Source organism: Lissotriton helveticus, chromosome 3_1, assembly GCF_964261635.1.
Source record: "Lissotriton helveticus chromosome 3_1, aLisHel1.1, whole genome shotgun sequence".
In the NCBI taxonomy this organism is placed as follows: Eukaryota; Metazoa; Chordata; class Amphibia; order Caudata; family Salamandridae; genus Lissotriton; species Lissotriton helveticus.
Window position 1 is genome coordinate 1,030,503,840 of NC_136061.1, and position 24,054 is coordinate 1,030,527,893.

The window sequence follows — 24,054 nt, forward strand, 5'->3', positions numbered from 1 at the left end:
GATGCACCTTTTTCACCCGGACCATTTACTAGAGATACGTCATCTGGCCCGACCAGAGAGCACCCCTAGTGAAAAGGACATATGCAATAATAACGAAGTGATCACTGTATCCTGTTAACAGAAACTTTACCATGAAACAACCTGGAAAGAAAAAAATAGGAAAACGAAAATCAGTAGGCCACTGATGAACATGAACTTTTATTAAACAACGAACAAAGAAACGATAACATAACGTAATGATAAAACCTATTAATGTCCTAGAAACAAGAAAACGTTAAAATATGCCAGTGGTGAGAGACCAGAAAAACAGTAAGAGAAACCAAATCACCCCTCGCTGTCCCACCGCCTGCCACGCCAAAAAAATCGATAGACTAGGGAAAATGCAAGTCAGTAGAACACTTGCCCCCACTCTGGAAACTTCCAAGGTGGGGCAGGGTTCCGGCTACGCCCAGCCGGGAGCAGCCCATATAAGGCAGGTCCTGCTGCCACGCCTCGGCCAGGAGATCCTAACGTAGGGTGTAGCCGGAGGAGAGGCCGAGGCCAGCGGGACCCGGCCAGGGGATTGCCTTTACAACGCTGAACAGTTGCAGGGGGGGGGAATGTCTCCTCGACCCTCCCCTCTCTCTCCCAGTCCGGCCGCGGTGGCCCTTGAGAGTTGCAGGTAGTCCCGCCACATGCTCTTCCGGTCCGGCCACCAACGGTCGGGGGGCCGAGGCCGACGGGATCCGGCTGCAGCCGATAAACCAAGAAACCCGTTCATGGGGCCAGAGCCAGGGGCGTCCGGCCGACATCCACCGGAAGCCCGGCCCGAAGACGGACGGGACACTTCTTTCTTTTATAATGGCTGCGACAACACTGGGGGGGGATGTCTTGCACATGCCTCCGACCCCCCCCCCCCCTCGTCCTCATCGCCTGGTCCGGCCATAACAAATCTCAAGCGAGACGCCGTGGGGTGCACTGGGAGGGAGAGACGGTGCGAACAGGCCTCTCCCGCCTCCCCAGGTGGAGGCTTCCCAGCTGCACCCTCAGCGCTCCAGGCGCCCGGAAAAGGGTTCTTCCACTGTGGCCATGCTGCAACGTCTCGCCCGGCAGGGTGGAGCCCGTCCGCTCATGTGATCCGCGATCGCCGGTAGCTGCCGAACTCTCAAAATGGCGGTCGACCTGGCAAGAGCGGGCCCAGCATAAAGAAATGGCCCGGTCACTGGTTGACTCCACCACCGTAGTCCTCCACGACCTTGAAGATTCTAGAGGAGCCGCGGGAGTCTCCGACCCCCGATGGGGAATGACTGCCATGATCGCCCGTGGAGTGACGAAACTGTATCCGCGGGACGTCGGCGCTCCCATGCTGGCGCCAGCCTCACTTTGAATTACTAGAATCCTGCACACCTCACTTCCGGTGAAAGCACAGTGTGACCCGGTAGGAAAAATTATTGCACCCCCTCCCCTTTTTGACTGATAGTTCAAACCACCGATCCTTTCCTTTGCCCTTTTAACGGAACTTTGGACTGCCTCCCCCTCTTTTACATTTTCTAGAGAAAACAAAACATTAACCACTACATTAGCATAGCAGTTGACACCAGAACTGTTTTCAAATTGAAAACCAACAACATCTTCAACAGAATCCTTTTTGTTTCTGCTGTGACCCTGCTACAGCACAGGCATTGTCCCCAGCAGTAATTCTGCTATGCCGGTAAGAATAGCTGTGGTGCCTACTGGACTCACTCACCCCCGCGGCGCCCCACGCCGTTTTTTGCTGGGCGGCAACTTACTAGACATCACTTTCGTGCCATCTAGATTTCAGCGCGTTCTGCTGCCTTGGAACTATTCGCACAACAGACCGCTACTGACAAGAATATTTCATTATTGGTGCTGTCAATTTCAATAAATCTATTGGATAATTCAAAAGAAATTGCCACGGTCTCTTCGTTGTTTAAATGTTTTTACTGTTTTTGTTTTCTTGTATATATTTATATGTTATTAAAGTTTTATATTCCTACTACTTTGTTGGAGTGCTATATATTTTTAATGTGACACATAATTGTAAAAACTTTGATGTACAAAGAGTCATTCCTGGAATCTTCCGCTTCAGGCTCGGTCCCCTCCCCAATCACAATACAGGATGGTTTTCAGATAGTAGGAACACGTGTGGTGTGACGGATCTCATCGGGTGTGGGCCTTGATCTACTATAACTCCTTTGAAGAGGGGTGATTCTTTACAGCTGGGGCCATAAACTACATCTGCAGGGCTAGCTGATAGCCTGGACAATCGGACACAGAGAAAGAGGAGTGTCAGAGGGTGCGGTAGTGAATAGGGCGAAAGGGAGGTGTCGGGCGGGCACAGAGTGTGATTCTCAGGGAAGAGCAGCGCAGATGGGGGGAGGTTTATTGCCCATGCATAAGACAGAGAGCGGTGGTGACCAGTGCCTAGGGAAGATGCTTGCGTGGGTGAGGAGCCATGCTACGAATCGACAGCGTGCAGAGAGTGGGTCTGGTCAAGACATCTAAAATGGCTGCCGTGCACGACAAAAGTGTGGCATTTCAAAAAAGGCAAGATGGCGCAGACAATGTTTTTCAACACTTCCTCATTTCCTTCGAATCGAACGTTAACAGACGTTGGGGCATATTACCAAAGTTAAGCGATATTTATCGCTAACGATGCTTACCAACCAATTTTTTACCACTAAGCATCGTCAGAAATTATCGAAGATAAACCTTGCTATTATCAAGGTTTATCGCAAATGCGATAATAAACGGCCGCAATGCATGAATATCGCTAAAAACTCAGCGATATTCATGCATTACCGAGCTAATGCTCTTAGCCATGTTATCCACCTCCCATTGGATAACATGGCTAAGAACTGCTCAGGGCAGGTGTTACTTTTTGGAGATATTCGCGCTTAGCGCGAATATCTCCAAAAGTTGGTAATAGGAGATAGATATCTTGCATGTTGTAATGCAAGTTATTGTGGTATATGGAACTCATACCATAATCTCTCAGGAAAGCAGAAACTGATCCTTTTGGGACCGCCTAAAAAGGCCTAGGGGGTGAGGAGTACTCTACTTTGCCCCCTTTTCACGTTCCGAACTATTTTATTTTACTCTCTTCTGTAATTACACAAAATAGCAGCGATAAGATGCATCGGAGACACACAGTGAGAGAAAGGAGGCCGGAGATGAAGAAGAGATGTCAAATACACATTGGAGATAATATAGTGGCAGAAGGGAAGTAAATATGAGTAAACTTACCATGTAACATAAAAATGTTGCACTCTATACTATAAGTCTCATTTTATACTACAATCACTTCGCTACAACCTCATAAATTAAAAATAAAAATGAATAATGTCTCAAACAATTTTTGATTTCTAAATATAAATTTATTCTTCAGAATTTTCTAAATTTGAAAGAACTAGTAACATGTCCTCATCAGCAATGTCCTCATTAAAAGTCTCCAATGATGATTCTTGTAACTCTATGGTCTCCAAACACTCGATAAATTCGCCATCAAGAGATTGATCAAAAAAATCATTCAAGTCATCTCCTCCTTGTGACAATATTTCATTATTGGTGCTGTCAATTTCAATCAATGTAGTGGAATCATTCAAGTCATCTCCTCGTGACAATATTTCATTATTGGTGCTCTCAATTTCAATCAATGTAGTGGAATCATTCAAGTCATCTCCTCCTTGTGACAATATTTCATTATTGGTGCTGTCCATTTCAATCAATCTAATGGAATCATACAAGTCATCTCCTCCTTGTGACAATATTTCATTATTGGTGCTCTCAATTTCAATCAATGTAGTGGAATCATTCAAGTCATCTCCTTGTGACAATATTTCATTCTTGGTGCTGTCCATTTCAATCAATCTAATGGAATCATACAAGTCATGTCCTCCTTGTGACAATATTTCATTATTGGTGCTCTCAATTTCAATCAATGTAGTGGACAATTCAAAAGAAATTGCCACGGTCTCTTCATTGTGAGCCATTTTATTTTGAAATTGCTTGCTGTAAATTGCAGAAAAAAATAATCACTTTCATTTATCGTTTTTAGTAATACATAATATAAAACTAACTTTATCAAGTATTTAGTATAACAGAAGGACTGCAAATAAATAACAGAAAACATTTTTCAAATTATCTTCAAGTGTACAACATAGTTCCCCTTACAAATTAACAACTCACCTTTTTAAAAGTAGCAGAAGTGTTAGTACTGTGTAAATCAAACACCAGAAATTCACCACCAAAAATTCCTCACAAATGTACCTCAGACAGTAGTATCACAAAATGGCTGTGGTTTCCTCTCATTTGACATATATACATAACCAATTAACTTTCATCACACACAAATACAAAACCAAAGTAACATTTTAATTGGTTCTAAATTTCAACACTTTCAAATGTGTTTTCCCCATGCAATTTTCCATAGGACATTTACATACGTCTACAGCCTGAATGGCTGAACGGAATTACACCAAACTTGACAAAAGGGTACATCAAACCTAAGAGGTCAGGAAGGATCTACTATGCCCCCTTATGGTCATTTCCCCCTTCGCTTTGGCCTCCTCTTGTCTCTCAATCCTACCGAGAGACAAGATGGCGGCCGCTACGGACTGTTTGGAATGTTGACAGACGCCGGAGAACCAATCAGCTTCGCAAAGCTCCGTAACGCGAAAAGTACGCGAAGCGGAGCGCTGTTACAGATATATATCTTTTTTTGAACGTTAATTTCTCAAAATCCACTGGAGCACATATATTGAGACCTAGCAAAGGCACATCGGGCTACCAGTCCCTAATATTTTGCCAAGTTTCGTGCAAATCCATTCAGCCGTTCGATTATTATTATTTTTTTTTTTTTTTGCCCCGCGGAGCCCTTTTAAAACCTCCACATCAAACGTAGGGGGTCAGCGAGGATCTACTATTCCCCCTTATGGTCATTTGCCCCTTCGCTTTGGCCTCCTCTTGTCTCTCGATCCTACCGAGAGACAAGATGGCGGCCGCTACGGACTGTTTGGAATGTTGACAGACGCCGGAGAACCAATCAGCTTCGCTTCACAAAGCTCCGTTGCGCGAAAAGTACGCGTCCTGGAGCGCTGCCCGGTCCGCTGTTACAGATATATATCTTTTTTTAAACGTTAATTTCTCAAAATCCACTGTAGCACATATATTGAGACCTACAAAAGGCACATCGGGCTACCAGTCCCTACAATTTTGCCAAGTTTCGTGCAAATCCATTCAGCCGTTCAGGCTAAAAGTGAGGCCAACCGCCCTATGGAAAACTCAATGTTAAAAACAAGTTTTGGGACCCCCCTTTTTTCTCAGCCCCCCCTTGACGAACCCCCCCCAAATTTTCAAGGGCTGCTCAGAAACAAAATGTTCCATTTTCCTGAAAGTTTCAGCCAATTCCGTCCACAAACGCCAAAGTTATTAGACATAGAATTTTCAAAAAACCCATAGAGAAAAAATCCTAACTATATATACCTACTGGCGACCGCCAGTAGGTAATATATATATACATATATATATATATATATATATATATATATATATATATATATATATATATATATATATATATATATATATATATATATATTCACTGAAAAAAACATAGGTTTCACACCAGTTATAGTTAGGAATTAGCATTTAAAAAACCTATTAAATTCACTGAAAAAACCATAGGTTTCACACCAGTTATAGTTAGGTGGAAATTTTACTCGCATAAAACCATTGAAATTCCCACGTTATAGTTAGTTGGACTCACTATAACTTACGCATGCAATGCACTGCTGATGACGTCACATATTACATCACTCATGACATGGTCATTGACATCACTCATGACATCACTGATGACATCTCAAATGACATCACTGATGACATCATCCAGTGAATGTGTATCTTTCTAAAAAATAAATATTTTTTATATATGTATATCTAAAGGTTGATGGAAGAATAAATGGGTAAATAAATGTCTAAATGGATGTTTTTTTTGTGTAAAATTGATTGGTTAACTGACTTATTAAATGTATCTTAGTGAATACATATATTAGCGAGTAATGTTTAAATATTTAAATATCTGTATCTGTGTCTCACTTTGTGTATAAGTGGCTGCATGGGTTGGTGAGTAGCTACATGAGTGTGTATATGGGTTATTAGTTGTTTTTTTGAGTATCAGTATCAGTGTCTGTATGGTTCTGTGGGGGATATTACTTAGAGCACAGATGCATGAATGAGTGACTCACTATTTGTATGTATTTTGAAGACAGCATGTGTGCAAGACTGTATGGGTGGATGATTGTGTGTATGGGTGGGTTAGTGAGTATGTGTTTTTATAATTGATTGTTTAAGAGAGTAAATATGTTTCCGTTTCTGTAGAAGTATGTGTAGTGGTGTGTATATAGCAGTATAATCAAGTAAATGTTTTTTTTTTTTTGGTGCAAAACATTTATTGAGCATTGTCAGGATTACACAGCGTCTCGCCAACAACCCGGAGGCCGGCCGCTATCAGTGCAAATTTATAGGACAAGTAACAACAAAGGTGCATCAGTGCGATGTAATCGCGCCAAACAGTAGAAACCAAGTGACAAATGCATCATCTACATAGCCAAATCAATGTGTCTTGCATTGTTCGAGTTTTTTGTTTAAATTTTATCAACATGAGCATGTGCGGTGTCTAGGTGAACCCTGGGGGGGGGAAGGCACGCAGTCAACAAAGCCATGAGTCCAAAAACATAGTAACGGCGTACATATTACAGACGTCATTAGGCCGGAGAGTACCCCGGCAACGACACGGGTGTATGAGCAATCAAGTTCTAGAACTGGAGAGGTGGGGGGCGAAAAGAGGGGGGGGGAAATAGGGGGGGCAGTAAACACATCATGCCAGAACGCAGCAGATCAGTCCAGGACCCTCAGACCAGGCCCAGAAAGCAACTCTTCAACGTCTCACCATCCCAATCTCAGGTGCCATCATCATCCAGTGGGTCAGTTATCAAATAACATTGCAATGGGGCCCAAATGTCAGTAGGCCTAGAAGTAGGCGGCAGCAGCTCGGAATAAGTATGCAATTGTTCTTGGCAGTACACCATGTCAGTCATCCAATCCTTAAACTTGGGCGCCCTTCCTCTCCCCCACCTACAGGCCACCCTGCGTTTAGCCAAAAGCATAGCTAGTGCCACATATTTGCGGTGTGCCGCCTGGAGAGGTGCAACATACCCAAGCAGAGCTACCAGTGGGGACGGGTCTATCGTCATGTGTATCATCTTGGACAATGCATGAAACACCTGGGACCAGTATCGGCCCACCTCGGCACATCCCCATGCAAGGTGAAGGAAGTCAGCCCAGGAGCCCCACACCTGTCACACGTGTCCGTCGGTCTCAGCTGGAACCTGTGTAAGCGCGCTGGAGTGTGGTATAGTCTGTGTAGGAATTTATAGTGAATGATCCTATAACGGCTGTTAGAGGAAATGCGCTCGGTCTGTTGCAGGCAGAACTCCCATTGTTCATCTGTAAGGGTCAGGGCTAGATCTTGTTCCCACTTGTGCCTAGCGGGCAGTGCAGTATAAGTCATATTGGCCCGGACAGATTTATAGAGTGTGGAGACTAGTTTATTGGGATTGTCGTGAAGTAGCAGGTTCTGCAGAGAAAGAAGCACTGGGGGCTCGCAGGGGAAGTCTGGCGTGATGGCCCGTAGCCCGTGCCTGAGCCTAATATAGTAAAACAAGTCTAGAGGTGTCGGTTGTATGCCCTCATATAACTGATCTTTGGTACGGAAGGTGCCATCACGATATAGGTCCCCCCATTTAGTGACATGGATTCTTTTCAACAATTTTTGAAAGCCAGCCTCCTGTAGGAGCGGGAGTTGCGGGTGGTAGGTCAGCGGCACTAGCGGAGCATATAGGAAGTGTAAGTCCATCTTCAGGGTAATGGAATTCCACGCCGTCACAGTGCTAGACACCGTGTTAGGAGTCTTGTCTCTGCCCTCAATCTGGGAGTAGAATGCGCCCTCAATGGGGGTCGGGTGGGCCAACCAGTGTTCGGCTGCCAGTTGAGGCATATATTTCTGCTGGTGCACCCAGAAGTAAGCATAGTGGGCCTGAGCCGCCCGGTAATAAAGCTCAAAATCCGGTACACCAAAGCCCCCTTGCGAGAACGGTCGAACCAGGATCTCCCATTTGAGCCTGGGTGTCTTCCCGCCCCACACCAGCCGGAGCAACTCCGAGCGTAGCAGCCTAAAGAAATAGGGTCCGGGATGAAAAGGAATGTTCAAAAAAAGGTACAAAAGTTGAGGGAGAATCACCATTTTAACCAGTGAGGCCCGCCCAGCCATGGAAAGGGGGAGTGTGATCCACCTGGATACATTGTCACTGATCTTATTCATCACAGTGCCATAATTAGCACGAATCAGCTCTTCTCTACTTCTCTCTATATGTATACCCACATACTTAAAATCTCCCTCACACCAGGCAAGCGGGAACTCAAGTGGAAACTGACGTGTCGAGGCAGTAAGAGGGAAAATACAAGACTTATTCCAGTTAATCTGGACTCCAGAAAGGGCACCAAACCGTATAAATTCTCTGAGGATGGGGTGCAAGTTTTCGCCGGGGTGGCGAACATAAAGGGTGATATCATCAGCATACATAGAGATAAGTATTTGTCTCTGAAAACAGCGCAGTGCACTATCCCGGTGATGTTGCCGTAGTTTAGCAGCCAGGGGTTCAGTGGCTATAGCAAATAGGAGCGGGGACAGGGGGCATCCCTGCCTCGTCCCCCTGGAGATTTGGAATTCCGGAGATAGTTTCCCATTTATGAGGACTCTGGCCACCGGACGTGTGTACAATAATCGGATCCAGGAAATGAATATAAGTGGGAACCCCATTCACTCCAGTACTTTAAACACATAATCCCATTCGAGCGAGTCAAACGCCTTGGTGGCGTCTAAAAAAATGGCCGCCATAGGGAGGTCCTCGTGGACGGAGTTATGGATCGAAAAGAAGGTACGGAGATTGTGCGACGTCGCTCTGCCAGGAACAAATCCGGCCTGGTCTGGAAGAATCAGATCGGGAAGGAGGAGGCTAATGCGCGCTGCAATTAGTTTAGCAAGAATTTTCACGTCACAATTTAATAAAGACAAAGGCCTATAGGAGTCACAGCTAGTAGCGGATTTACCCGGTTTGAGTAGGGATGTAATAAGGGCAATTCTCATGGAGGCAGGGAGATGGCCCACTTCCAGCGCGTCTTCATAAACCTCCCGCAATACTGGCGCCATGAAATCAATAAACGTTTTATAGAATTCAATAGGGATGCCATCGAGCCCGGTGGCCTTGCCCGATTTCATATGCATGATTGCCTCCCTGACCTCATCCAGTTCAAACGGGGCACTTAAAAAGGCTCGCTGCGCATCGCTCAACCACCCCAAGGACACATCCGCCAGATAATCGTCCAGCGTGAGTTCACCAGTCCTGTTAGAGGAGTAGAGCGCACCATAGTGTCGCACAAATTCGTTCAGGATTTGTGCGGTGTCCCTGAGTATCAGCCCTTCAGCAGTCTCAAGTTCCAGTATAACGGTCGGTGAGCGCATTACCTTAACCGTTGCCGCCAGGGCCCTCCCAGGTCTCTCACCCTCACCGTATCGCATGGCCACCCAGTATTTATTCCTAAACTTCACCTCTCTAGCAGCTTCCTCAGAGTATTCAGACAGCTTTTCGCGTATGACAGCGAGGGTTGCAGTGTCCGGGTTTACTCTGAGGCAGTTCTCTGCATTCCGCAAGTCAGACTCTAGAGTGCGTAACCTATTTAGTATGCTCTTGAGTACTCCCGAGCCTTTCGAAATACAGAGACCTCGGAGCGTGGCCTTAAAGGCGTCCCATATCGTCTCAACGTCCTGGACAGAGTCCTTATTACGTTTAAAGAAATCCAGGCATTCATCCCGGAGTTCTTCCTGGAATACCGAGTCCAATAACATAGAGGGTTGCATACGCCACGCAGTCACTGGGGGCCCTAGTTCAGAGCCGGACAATGTAATAAAGACGGGGGAGTGGTCGGAAAACGTCCTGGGGAGGTGCGACGCGTGAACCAGCGATGTGTACAGATGTGAGGTCAGGAGGAAATAGTCGAGCCGTGCCCATGATCTAGCCTGCGCTGTGAAGTGTGTACCCTCCTCTCTGGGCCCGCAGTGTGAACGCCAGGCATCTATAAGATTATTACCGGCAATGGTCGCCTGAAGGACGTCCCGACTGTTAGTGTAATGGTGGGGGGCGGGGTGTGACCTATCCAGAGGGGGGTGCAAGGTGGTATTGAAATCGCCCCCCCATATGAGGTGTTGCGGACCCGTCTCCACTATCGCAGCCCACAAAGCCGTAAAGTAGTGCGGGTCATCTAAGTTGGGCCCATAACAACACGCCAGTGTCACTGCCATATGTCCCAGTCTACCCCACAGCAAGCAATATCTCCCCTGGGGGTCAGCTCTGGAGCCAGCTCTCTGAAAGGGAGTGGTTTTCCTAACCAAAATGGCCGTACCCCGCGCATAGGAGGAGTAATTAGCAAAGACCGTGTACGAAGCCCATCTACTGCCAAATGTGTGCGACCTGTGGGCCGCAAAGTGCGTTTCCTGCAGGAAGGCGATGTGAACGTTGTGGCGATCAAGGTAGCTTAATATCTGCCTCCTCTTCCTGAAATCCCCCAGCCCCCTCACATTCCAGGTAATCACATTTAAGCGTGTGTCACCCATGTATAAGATCGTAAAAATGTATGCAGGAGTATAGTGTGTGGAATGGCCCAGTAAGCGCCAAGGAACAGGACATTGCCCAATCAAGCTGGTCCTTCGACTCCCAACGGAGCAGGGAGCTGAAACAACGAGGGAGCACCCTCACCACCTGTGACACGCTCCAGTGACAGACAACGCACCCCCAACCCATCCCGTCCCCCCATCCCCCGGCCATAACCAAGGCGCCCCCCTCAGGGCAGTCAAGTAAGTTCAAGACACAAAAAGCACATGCTATAAACTGAACCCCAACAGCTCCCTTAACACACCCCCTCACCCGCCACCCCCCCAACATTCCCAATAACAGGACCGGGCCTGAAGTAGACAAACATTTCTCTGCTATGAACACCAAAGGACAAAACTTCCCGGCTCTACTAAAGGAAGCCATCCTCTGCCCAGCGCATTCTCGTCTCGCAAGGCAACCAGCCCACCACCCCCCACCCACTGAAGCCACCCCAACTAGCCAGCATCTCATACCCACCCCCCACCCAAATACCAAAACAAAGCAAGAAAACAACCAACAAATAAGAATCAAAGTCATTGCTATTGGGGAATACCCAGTAGGGGTCATCCGAGGTGCACTTGTAACCACCCCCAGTTCTCCCATTCCGTGCAAGTCCACCCCTAGGGTCTCCATCTGGAGTAGAGAGGGAGTAAGGGGGCTGGGGGCCTGGCATACATTACCACCTGCAGGTCATCACCCGTCCATGGCACCCCCGGGGCAGCTGCAGCCACCGCAGAGAAGGATGGGACCCCTCGTGCAAAAAAAGGGGATCGAGGACGATCCAGGTGAATGCGGGATCAAGAACAATATAACGCCATCCGTTGATTATTCAGGACCTGACGCATTTAAGTCCTCAGCGTCCGCAGGTCGCCTCTGTCGTTTAGGCAAAGTTTTAAGGTAGTCCCCGACCTGTTGAGGGTTGAGAAAGAAGTGCTGCGTGCCCTGATGGGTGACCCGCAGTTTAGCCGGGTACAAGAGGGCATAGTCAATGTTCAGGTCTCGCAGCTTCCTCTTGACCGCAAGGAATTTTCGCCGTTGCTCTTGAACCACCGAGGTAAAGTCAGGGTATATGGAGAAGGGTACACCATCATACGTTAGGTTCTGATTCGCCCGGGCTGCTCGGAGCGCCGCATCTCGATCCCGATAGTTGAGCAGGCGCGCAATTATAGGACGCGGCGGGGCTCCAGGTTTGGGTTGAGGTCCAAGGGAGCGATGAGCGCGCTCCACTATAAATTGGCTAGATAGAGCCTCCGCCCCCACCGCCGCTGTGAGCAGCCTTTCTATGTACAACTCCATCTTCCCCGTGTTGGTCGACTCTGGAACGCCCGTGACGCGAATGTTGTTCCGCCGACTCCTAGCCTCCAACTCCTCATTCTTGGCGGCGATCACTCGTAACACATTGTCCATCCTAGCAAGGCGGGAGTCATGTGCCGCAGTGGTGTCGTCATTGTCTGATATCCGGCGCTCCACCTCAGTTATGCGCTCTTCATGTACATCCATCTTTTGGACTATCCCATCCATTCTAGAGGAAAGCCTATCTACCTTGTCAACCACCGTTGCAAAGCCCTGGCGCATCTCCTGTAGTATGGTGGCTATATCTGGGGCCAGAGGGGCAGATGTCGAGGCCTCCGTAGCCGGGTTCCGGGGCTGTGCTGCGTCTCCTGTGTGTCGCGTCGCCTTCTTCTGCGATGTGGGTTCGAACTGCAGCCTAGGCTGACGACTGTCCGGCTTTCCCATGTCGGCAATGTGAAGCACAATGTCTCTGCGTCCAGGCGCTTTCCGCACTACAGCAGGAGAGGAGCCAGGGAAAGGGACAGCAAACCCACGCCACTCAGCGCAGTGTAGAGTCTTCCCCGCTTCAACCGTGGCACTAGGCAGCAGGGGGTGTCATCAGGGCTGGACGCTATAAGACGGTGCTCAGTGCGGAGGAGCACCGGTAGATAAGGCAAAAGGTGCAAGAACCGCCAGCCAAAGATGAAGCTCCTCGAGGGTACAGCCAGGAGCCCCAAGCCGCAGGAGCTGCCAGTCTGAGGGAGAAGCGACAAAAAGCGGGTATTTTGGTCTGTGCACAGCCAGGGTATGGGTGAGCCGTTGTAAGTCCTGGGCACCCTGCAGGTATCTGCCGGCAAAGTAAAATGGCGCCAGAGTATCTCGCCTAGTCCAACAGCAGGGGCGCCTCAGCAGGGCAAAGCCGGCGGGAGCACCACACCTCCTCTGCCCCCGCGTCGTATGCAGCGCTCACCGTGATGCCCTCCGCTGCCGATTACCGACGCCGGTCACTCTGCAATCACTGGGTGCGCCGCCCGCCAAGCTCGGTGGGCCCGCCTGTCTCGTGGCGAGCCGGGGGCTCGCGTAGTTCCTGGAGCCGAGGTCAGGCACCACAGCAGCAAGGCACACGTCGGCCAGGGGGTTCCGCCAGCTGTAACTCCGGCGTCCAAGGGGGAAGAGCCTTCAAACTTGCACCGAGTGTGCAGCGGTGCTATCCGCCCCTCCGTGGGAATTTTCGGGTGGGTGAGAGCAGGGGAAAGAGGATTAATATCGGATATTTATGCCAGGCTGCTGGAGCCTCACGAAGGTGCGGCCATTCAGCTAGTGCGCCCTCTAGCGCCCCCAAGTAAATGTTTTTTTCATAGTTTATTTGCATGTGTGAATTTGTGTGTGAGTAACTATATGGATGAGTATTAGTGTGTAACATGATGTGTAGGTGTATGAGTACATATGATGAGTAAGTACATACATGAGTGACTATATAGAACTGTTGGTGAATGAGTGGATGTGTATGTAGATGTTGGAATTACCTAATAAGTTGTTGTAATTGGTATTGGTTTCTCCTTTTTTAAGAAAATGTTAGTTTCTATTTTTGAATGTATGTGTCAAAGGTTATTTTATGCTGATAGGAGGTCTGCCACTTTGTCACAAGGATGTTGTCATCAGTGATGTCATTTGAGATGTCATCAGTGATGTCATGAGTGATGTCACTGACCATGTCATGAGTGATGTAATATGTGACGTCATCAGCAGTGCATTGCACGCGCAAGTTATAGTGAGTCCAACTAACTATAATGTGGGAATTTCAATGGTTTTATGCGAGTAAAATTTCCACCTAACTATAACTGGTGTGAAACCTATGGTTTTTTCAGTGAATATATATATAGATAGATATATATGGACATATATATGTATATTTATATATATACATATATATATTCACTGAAAAAACCATAGGTTATAGACCATATATAGTTAGGAATTAGCATTAAAAAACCTTATTTTACTCACACAAAACCATTGAAATTCCATATATAGTTAGTTGTACTAACTATATATCGCGCACCCGCAATCCACTGCTGATCATGTCACATATTACATCATTCATGACATGGTCAGTGACATCACTGATGACATCACTGATGACATCTCAAATGACATCACTGATGACATCACTGATGACATCTCAAATGACATCACTGATGACATCACTGATGACATCTCAAATGACATCACTGATGACATCACTGATGACATCTCATTTGACATTACTGATCACATCACTGATGACATCATTCATGTGATAATACGATGAACCTCTTCAGACTCTAATATAACCTTAGATACACTCAGTGTAAACAGACACTCATAGACTGTCACTCATCCATGGAGTTACTCAGACACTTAGTCAGTCATGCAAAGAATCAATCACACCTCCATTTCCTCAACTATACAGTTATACACACCTTACTTATTCAAACATATACTAAAACATATTTACTCACTTATACAATCCTGGATACAAGTTCACAATGATCCATACAGCCACTCACACATTCACTGGCTCTTATGCACAGTTATTTATATATGTCAACTCTCACATGTACTGTATTTTACATATGTACTTACTTTGACATGTAGCACTGAGATATCCATTCACTCACCAATACACTCATGCACACAGTCAACTGCCCATACAGCTGTTTCCACATGCACTTTTGAACCCATACATCTAGTCAATCAACTGCTCACACATCTATGCAGAGAGTCATACACCTTCCAGCCACCCACACACACACTCAGTCTCCCATACAAATGCTTGGGCAACCAATCAATAACCCATATAGTTAATCATATAGCTACTGATCAACACATGCAGCAGTTTACAGAACAACAGACATAATGATGCACAAATTAAGACAGTTTAGTCACTAACCCATGCACTCAGTGAGACACATTTAATCAGTCACTCATACAGTCAGTCATGCCCCTACTAAATCCTTCATCAAGACACTTATACATCCACTCATTCTTTAATATGTAAGACATATTTTAACTTTACAGAATTATACAGTCACTGGATGTAGTCATCAGTGATGTCATCATTGATGTCATTTGAGATGTCATCAGTGATGTCATCAGTGATGTCATTTGAGATGTCATCAGTGATGTCATCAGTGATGTCATTTGAGATGTCATCAGTGATGTCATCAGTGATGTCACTGACCATGTCATGAATGATGTAATATGTGACATGATCAGCAGTGGATTGCGGGTGCGCGATATATAGTTAGTACAACTAACTATATATGGAATTTCAATGGTTTTGTGTGAGTAAAATAAGGTTTTTTAAATGCTAATTCCTAACTATATATGGTCTATAACCTATGGTTTTTTCAGTGAATTTTCAAGGTTTTGTAAATGCTAATTCCTAACTATATATGGTCTATAACCTATGGTTTTTTCAGTGAATTTCAATGGTTTTTTAAAAGCTAATATCTGTAGCTGTAAAATGTATTCTTCTTTAAATCCCAAAATATATTTTATATGTTTATTAATAATTTTTTTTAATACTTTTTTTTTGTTCGCTCCCGGTTCGCGAACCGGGAAGCTTCCCGTTAGCTCATCTTGATGCCGCGACCCAGTCCGCGAACCGGTAAACGTTCCGTTAGCGCAACTGCCGCGTTAGAAAACAACATCGTGACGCATCGCGTCTGCATGACGTTTCGCGTTGTCGCGTGATACGTCATATGACGTGCTACGTTAGCGTACCCGGAAGCGAATCGGTACGCGAAGTGAGGCGCGAAGCGCAGCTTCCCGGAAGCGAACCGGGACGCGGCGCAATGCGCGTAACGTAAACACAGTAGGTCATGTGACTTGGTAATAACACTTTTCATTGGTTCATTTCACTTTTGGTTTCCTAATGATGTAAGACTAGGTCATGTGATCTAAAATTAACACTTTTCATTGGTTTAGAACTATTGTTTTTCCCAAATGATGAAAACCCCTCCTTCTTTCCTCACTCTGACTTTCATCTTTGTGAGAGAAAGACCCTTTGTTACCAGTGAGCAATGGCTTCTTTAGTAGCTTCAGCTGGTGCTTCCCCACCACCTCCACCACATCCAAGGAAGAGAGGACCACCTGCTGAAGTTATAATTCAGCAAGAAGAGGAAGAAGAGGAAGAGGAGGAAGAGCAGGAAGAGAGGCATTTTTTGCCTGAGGAGCCCAGGAGGTCTCACCTGAAAGAAAATTTTATTTGGCAATTTTTTAAATTTCCCAAAGGCCAGAAAAAAGTAAATGCAAGGTACGTAACTTGCCTTATATGTCAAGATAGACTGTCCAGAGGGACCGAGAAGAAATACAGCTATGGAAACTACACAATGCATCGCCATATGAGTAGGTGGCATCCTAACAACTACAGTGCTGCACAGTTACGTAACGAACAAGATAATCCCCCTATTATGGCCAGAAGATCTGTTGTACCGGAAGTGACGGGACCAGAGGGGAGGGAGATGGTGCCGAATATACAAATGAGATTCGGGGAAGTAAAGCAAGTCTGCGTACTTTGCAATGGGTTCATTTGCTACAGAGAAAGTAGCATCACTCTGATCAACAGAGCTATCGAGAATCATGTTTGTCCGAAACGCCCCAGACAATAAATTCTTTTTTTTTGTTGCTCCTGTTGAGCCCTTTACAATGAATCGTTTTCGTTTCCCCCCCCAAAAAACCCCCCAAAAATATAAAACCGTTCAGAAAATACAAAAAAAGTAAAAAAATGTTCAGAAAAATAATTAAAAAAATATAAAACAACAAAAACAATAAAAAAAAAAGTTCTTTTCAGAACTACCTCCCCGTTATAAAAAAATTGGTAGAATATTTGGAACTCTGCCAACCTCTATTTCTCTTGGTTCGCTTCCCGGTTCGCTCGCCGGTACGCGAACCGGGAGCGAACCAAAAAATTAAAAAAAAAAAAAAGAACAGTAAGTATAAGGGAAGGAAACAGACAGTTATGTTAAAAGAAAGACAGCTATAGGGGAGTAAACTAGAGATACTGTTACCCGCAATCCACTGCTGATGATGTCACATATTACATCATTCATGACATGGTCAGTGACATCATCAGCAGAGGATTGCGGGTAACAGTATCCCTAGTTTACTCCCTATAGCTGTCTTTCTTTTAACATAACTGTCTGTTTCCTTCCCTTATACTTACTGTTCTTTTAAAAAAAAAAAATTTTGATCAGTCAGAAACAGTGACAGTAATAGAGACAGAGTGAGTGACCAAGAGTGAAGAAGTATGAGAAGAGAGGGACTAAGAAAAATAGTGGAAGGAGTAGAGTAATTAGGTAATAGAGAAAGGAATGAGGGAAGTAGCAAAGGCAGGAAAGTGATGCTTAAAGAAATGAAGCAATGGAACTAATAGAAGTTAAATGTGATAGAAATATAACGAAAAGAGTACAAAACATTTACCTTATAATTGTCGTTAAGTTAGTCATTTGTTATTTTTATACTTTCAATCTGTGAAAGAGAGAACAAACATTTGAAAAATATTAAAACATGTTTTTAATAAATTAGAAAAGACAAGGGAAAAAATAGAAGGACAAACAGTTTTTCAACAACTTTGACACTTACAGAAGCCTCTGCTTCTCCATGCCTCTACACAGTCCTAAAAATATACATTTTAAACTAACAGTATCTTGATGCAGATGAAGTGAGTCCTATCTTGCAACATGGTGCATCTTTTGCATGACTGCTGCATCGGTTTCATGTGGCATTGTTTTTTTACAGCATGACACATCTGCCTAGATGCATCATTTTATAATTTTATCGCCTCATAGCAAATCTTTTCAACCGCCACTGCGTCACAAAAGTGACGCACAGTGGCGCAAAAGAGGCATACACCTATCATAAATCTGTCCCTAACATGTTAAATGATTGATTCAGGATGACAATAAGGTGTGGCCTATCCAGAGGTTTGTTTAAGGTGAGGCCTACTCAGGGTTGCAGATCAAATTTACATTTGTTGAAAATACAGAGGAGATAATACATGTGAAGGCCTACTAATGAAGTAAGTCATGTCCACTTCACTCTTGAACAAAGGCCAGACCTCTTCTGTGTCCGTGGACAGACCTAAACTTCATCTGCACAATGTCATTCGTAAACTTAGGAAACACAGGTGATGTAATTGAAAAATGTGGAGTTTACTTTCCTCATTTCACAATCACATCACCTGTGTTGCCTTTGCTTAGGTATCTCATAGTGCAGATGGAGTCTAGCATATCAAACAGTACACAGAAGTTGAGCAGTGTATACAACAATTTTGACACTTAGAAAAGCTTCAGCTTCTGCATGCCCCCTACACAGTGCTAATTATATACATTTTAAACTGATGGTATCTTGCTGGAGATGAACTGAAACCTATCTTGCAACATGGTGCATCTTTTACACAAAAGTGACCCACAGCGGAGCAAAAGAGGCGCACAGCCATCATAAATCTGACCCTAACATTTTAAATCATTGTTTCAAGATGCCGATAAGCTGTAACCTATTCACAGATTTGTTTCAGGTAAGTTCTACTCAGAGTTGCAGATGAAATTTAGGTTTGTTGAAGAATACAGAGGAGAAAATACATGTGCAGGCCTACCAACCAAGTGTGTCATGTCCACTGCACTCTTGAACAAATGTCAGACCTCCTCTGTCTCCAGGAACAGGCCTAAACCTCATCTACACAATGTGATGTGTAATGTTAGGAAACACAGGTAATATAATTGAAAAACGTGCAATTTTTTTTGCTCATTCCACAATCATATCACCTGTGTTTCCTTTGCTTAGGTATCTCATTGTGGAAATGTAGTCTATCATATGAAAGACTACGTAGAATATGAGCACTGTATGCAACAACTTTGACACTTACAGAAGCCTCACCTTCTCCATGCCTCCTACACAGTTCTACATGTACATCATAAATGCAAACAGTACAGAATTAATTATACATGTTAAATGGTTTATTTTTGCTGTTCTCAGAATGTATCAAATTTCACTAAAAACAGTGACTTGAAGGTATTCATCATATAACAGCGGGGAAAAAAAACACAATCAAAATGATTGTGTTTAAAAAACCCATACAACATAACAAATCAGAATTCAGAACTCCTTAAAGTTAACTTACTTTCCATGACGTCGAAGGATGTCCTATGAACAGCTTACACTCTGTTGTGCTGTTATTACTTTCAGCCCGCCACTTTCTGAAAGAAAACCTCCATCGTTTTGAAAAATATGTTACATACAATAAATGACTTCTCGCTCTCTACCACACGTTTCCACAAGGCCAAATCGTGTCAGAGCCATTTATAACTCTTGGAATTCTTGTAAGCCAATCCCGTCATGTTGTATTTCCGCAACTTTCAGAATTAAAATGTTGAAGATCATTTTCACAATCCTGGATTACTAATATCTTCCCCTTCTTGCTCAGTCATGTTCTACATTTCCTATGACACTGATACTGCTTACTATGAAGCAGACTTACACTATCTCTATGACTACTACAATTATTTAATTCTCTACATCACTTTTAATCACAAAGCAATGTAAAACAGTAGACATTGGCTGCTTCAATTTGCTTATAAAAAGAAACAGTTTTTCTGAATTCATTCAAAGTGCAGTTATTTCTCCATGACGTCCAGTGTTATGGTAAGAAGTTATGTCTCTGTACTACACTTATCCTCAAGGCCAAATCGTGTAGGAGCCATTAGAAGTTCTTGAAATTCCTCAGAGCACATCCCGAGATTCTTTCCCTAAAATTTTGGTTTTAAAAACACCAGGTAAGAGTTTTTAAGGTCATACGGCAATTTTTTTTTGAAAATTAAAACAGAATCATTGCAGAATGACCAGCCATTTCTAGACTTTAAATAAGCTGTGTAATGTCCTGATGTTATTGAAGGACCGTCATGATATATAATTGCTGCAGTTACAAAAGTCCTTCCTGATATTGACAACTGTGAAGCCACAACATTTTTAATTAAAGTTGTCAATTTTGTTCCATCAGGCCTACATCGTTGGAACATTAAAATAACATACTGGCCATATGTTCGTATAAATAATGTGGACATCATTTCAGATTTACATTGGCTACACTCCATGTTGTGATCAGCTGCTTTTACTAGTTTATTAAAAGAGACTGATTTACTGTCTGGCAAAGTTAAATATATAAATCTTTCTGAGTCTACACTAGTAGTACTTGATACCATACAGTTCTCGCAGTCATGCTGCCATTGATAAGAAAGCCCAAACAGGTGATCTACATCTACACCTTCAGCATGCAATACATCAAGCATATACATTAAAAACTCCTGACAATCTTGCTGAATATTTTGAGAGAATTGTGTTTGGCCTGAACATCTGTCTAACAGATTTCGAATTTCAGACACACTTTCTATTTTTGTTCTATCAGTGCTACATTTCTCTAACACAGAATTTAACAAACTGCAAAATCTTTGATCAGAATTGACCACAATCTCTTCTTTTACATTTTCTAGAGAAAACAAAACATTAACCACTACATTAGCATAGCAGTTGACACCAGAACTGTTTTCAAATTGAAAACCAACAACATCTTCAACAGAATCCTTTTTGTTCCTGCTTATAATTTCAGGTTCATCGACTTTTCGTCTTTTTGCTACAACCTCCCCAGTATTGGTCACATTTCTTCGTTTCCGGCCTACCACACGTTTCTCAAACAAAGGATATTGAGGCAAATGTGGCGCATACTCTCTTCTTAACCTATTGTATTCCTTAACACAATCTAGATCCGCACAAATGTTTGTGACATCACACTCAATCAAGTACAATCCCGATAAAGTTCTAACTCGTGACAATGCCACATATGCCATACCCTCCTTGAACACAGAACTGCCAATATTCACCAATGCACTGTCTACACTTAAACCTTGCGATTTATGGATTGTCACCGCATATGCCAAGCAAACAGGAAACTGCTTACGGCGAACATATAAGTCTTTTACAAGCAAAAATCTAGCAGAACAACGACCAATTAGCTGTACTTCCTCAATGCCATCAAATTTAATTTTTAAAAATTCAATTCCATCTCTATTTCTGTATTTTACAAAATCAACAACATTACCCATTGATCCATTTACCAGACCTCTTTCAACATGTAAATTCCTTCTTAAAATTATACGGCAGTTCAAGCACACATTCAGAGTCTTTTCAAAACCTGCAGTTTTAGATATAGTCTTCTCTAATGAATCCAATTTTGTTTTCAAATTCTCAGACAAAATAATTGTTGATCCCATATGCTCTACTCTGTCAATAGCTTCCAGTTTCACAATCTCTTGCTTTTCTAAATGCAACATTTTGTTGTTGAATTTGGCACATTCTGCAAGAGTTGGCATCAAACATATTCCAGATTTCTTCTCAGTAATTTTCTGAAAAATATTCTTAGGCACAACATCTTGTTCTGGATATAAATTTGACAGTAATCGTGCATGTAAAGCTTCTTTCCCATGCTCGGTCACTTTTCCAATTCTAACATCTTGTAGAATAGTCTTGTAAACTTCATCCTTCGCCTGACGCATATTTTCATGCAGTTCAGCATAATTGAAGTTTAACCATATATTGACGTTGCCAATGCTCCCTAGGCACTTCCTGGTATCTTCATGCGTGAGCATTTTGAACACAGGTTGCCCTTTCACTGGTGTCAGCTGCAGAAGATCTCCGAAAACAATGTTGTGTTTGCCACCAAATAACACATCATACTCTGTTTTGAGAACTTCTTGCATTCTCAAATGCACAAAGGCAAGCATGACATTGGAAACCATGCTTACTTCGTCAATGATAAGAAGTTTCATTTTCCTCAAGATTCTTGAAACTTCACAACAAGCATCTCCAGGTAGCTTGTGATATTGTAATTTGTTGTCATGCTCCACTGGCAGCATCAGTAAACGATGTAAAGTAATCCCTTTAATGTTATGTGCTGCCAGTCCAGTTGGAGCGGTGACAACACAAGACAGCAATGACTCAGTCCTTTCCTGCAAATAACATGAAATTGCTTTAATAAGGAAACTTTTTCCAGTTCCCGCTTCTCCACTCACGTACAGTCGGACAGGCTTCAACGACGTACATGAGCACTCTTTCTTGTCATGACTTAATCCATGATCAATTTGCATGGTAACTTCGTCATATATTTTCCTCTGCTCAACGTTGAGTTGTCTTTCCAACTCTTCTAAGTTAACCGCATCCTCCTGAGCATGTGCCATGGCTCTTTCCACTTCATTCATAGCAGTGGCAGCTTCATTTTCGATAACAGGTCCTCCTAGTGGATCCTGACTCAATGAAGCAGAACTCTGACTGTCCTGAGAACTGTCTCTGGCAATCTCGGCTGCAATCGTTGCTTCCTGCTCAATTTCCGCATTCAACATTTCTACATATTTGGGAAAAGCAGGACATTCTATGGTCTCCTTGGCAGCATTGAAAGAGTCTTCGTAACAGAGGAAATCTCCAAGCAGTTCCTCTTCTGCACGCCAAGGCTTGAAAAGTTGCAAAAGTGCTAAATAGAAAAACTCCTTTTTTTCAGGAGATTCGCCACTCAATTTTCGATGGTTTACCAAGTGGCATTTTCTTTGCTTGACGAGACATCCCTCACTTCCTATTACAGCATACACTCCTTTCTCAGTATCTTCTTTGATGTTCCTCTTGAATATGTAATTTTGAAGAACCTCATACAGACAAACATTCTCGAGGTGACTGCTTCGATTTGGATAATATGTATCCAACATGTTGGTCTTCAAAATGTCGGTACTGTTTGGCTCCTTTTCCGCCAAATACTCAATTTCCCGCACAGGTTTCAGAACTCGATTACGCGTTGCAGCAAGACCAAGACTCGCCCAAACGATACTCCTGGACTTGGCATAGAGACTTGCTGAAGACAACCGGTCAGAACATTCGTAAGCTCCGATTTCTCGATGCGACAACATCTTCAGACTGAAACTGTACAACTTCTTGCTGAGGCTCTTTTCATGGGAAATGTCCTCCCACATATCCTTCAATTCTGTCTTCTCTTTTTTGGTGATGTAAGATGTCACATACCGAGCCACAGCCATACAGTTATCAGCCACAAACTGTATATCCATGTTAGCATTCCACATGGACAAAATCACCGGGTTGTAGTCGTTGATGTACTTAGACTCTTCGTTCCTCTTCAAATTGTATGTGTTTTTAGGTGATTTCTTCATCACATTATGTCGCAGCAAAGACATCAAACTGTTTACTCTTCCTTTAGAAATCACCGGTCATGGAAAGCCGAAACGACATTTGGTGTAGAACTTGTCCTTGTTTCGGAATTTACGACGACAGTACTTTCCACATCGATGGCTTTGGAAACGTAGAACTTTTTCTCTTAGGCTTTTCTTCTCCTTTGCGTTTGGAACAGCACACGTAGAATACTGTTGTATGAAACTCATCACTGAGTCTTCTGGATCCGTTCCAAATTTAGGTGCATCCTTGATCCACAGCAACATATGTATATGAGGAGCACCTCTTGCTTGGTACTCCTTTCTCCAGAAGAAATCCAACACCTCTCCAAGAGGTGGATTCTTCTTATTCATGATGAAAGACATCATAGCTTCAAATCTATGATTGAAGTACCTGCATACATTGACTGGATCCAAAGAGCACAGTTCTCCGGGTGTCTTGAATTCGATGTTTTCAATGTTTCCATTTGCCTCTCGTAGAAATTCAAGTAAGTCTTCCCAGCCATACTCGGCACAGCTCAGAGTGAGGAACCATGTGGGAGTTCCTAAGTTCCTCAGCATACATTTGAAATCACCATGACGACGGTACCAGTACTCATTAGTACCACGCTGACACGCCATGAGATTAATCAGGTGAGAATCCAAAATACTGTCTTGGACATTGACTTTATCCATAAAGTCACTTGCCGAGATGTTTTGCATGTGTATACCACTTTTCAAGATGTGGTTCACTGCATATGACAGTCCAG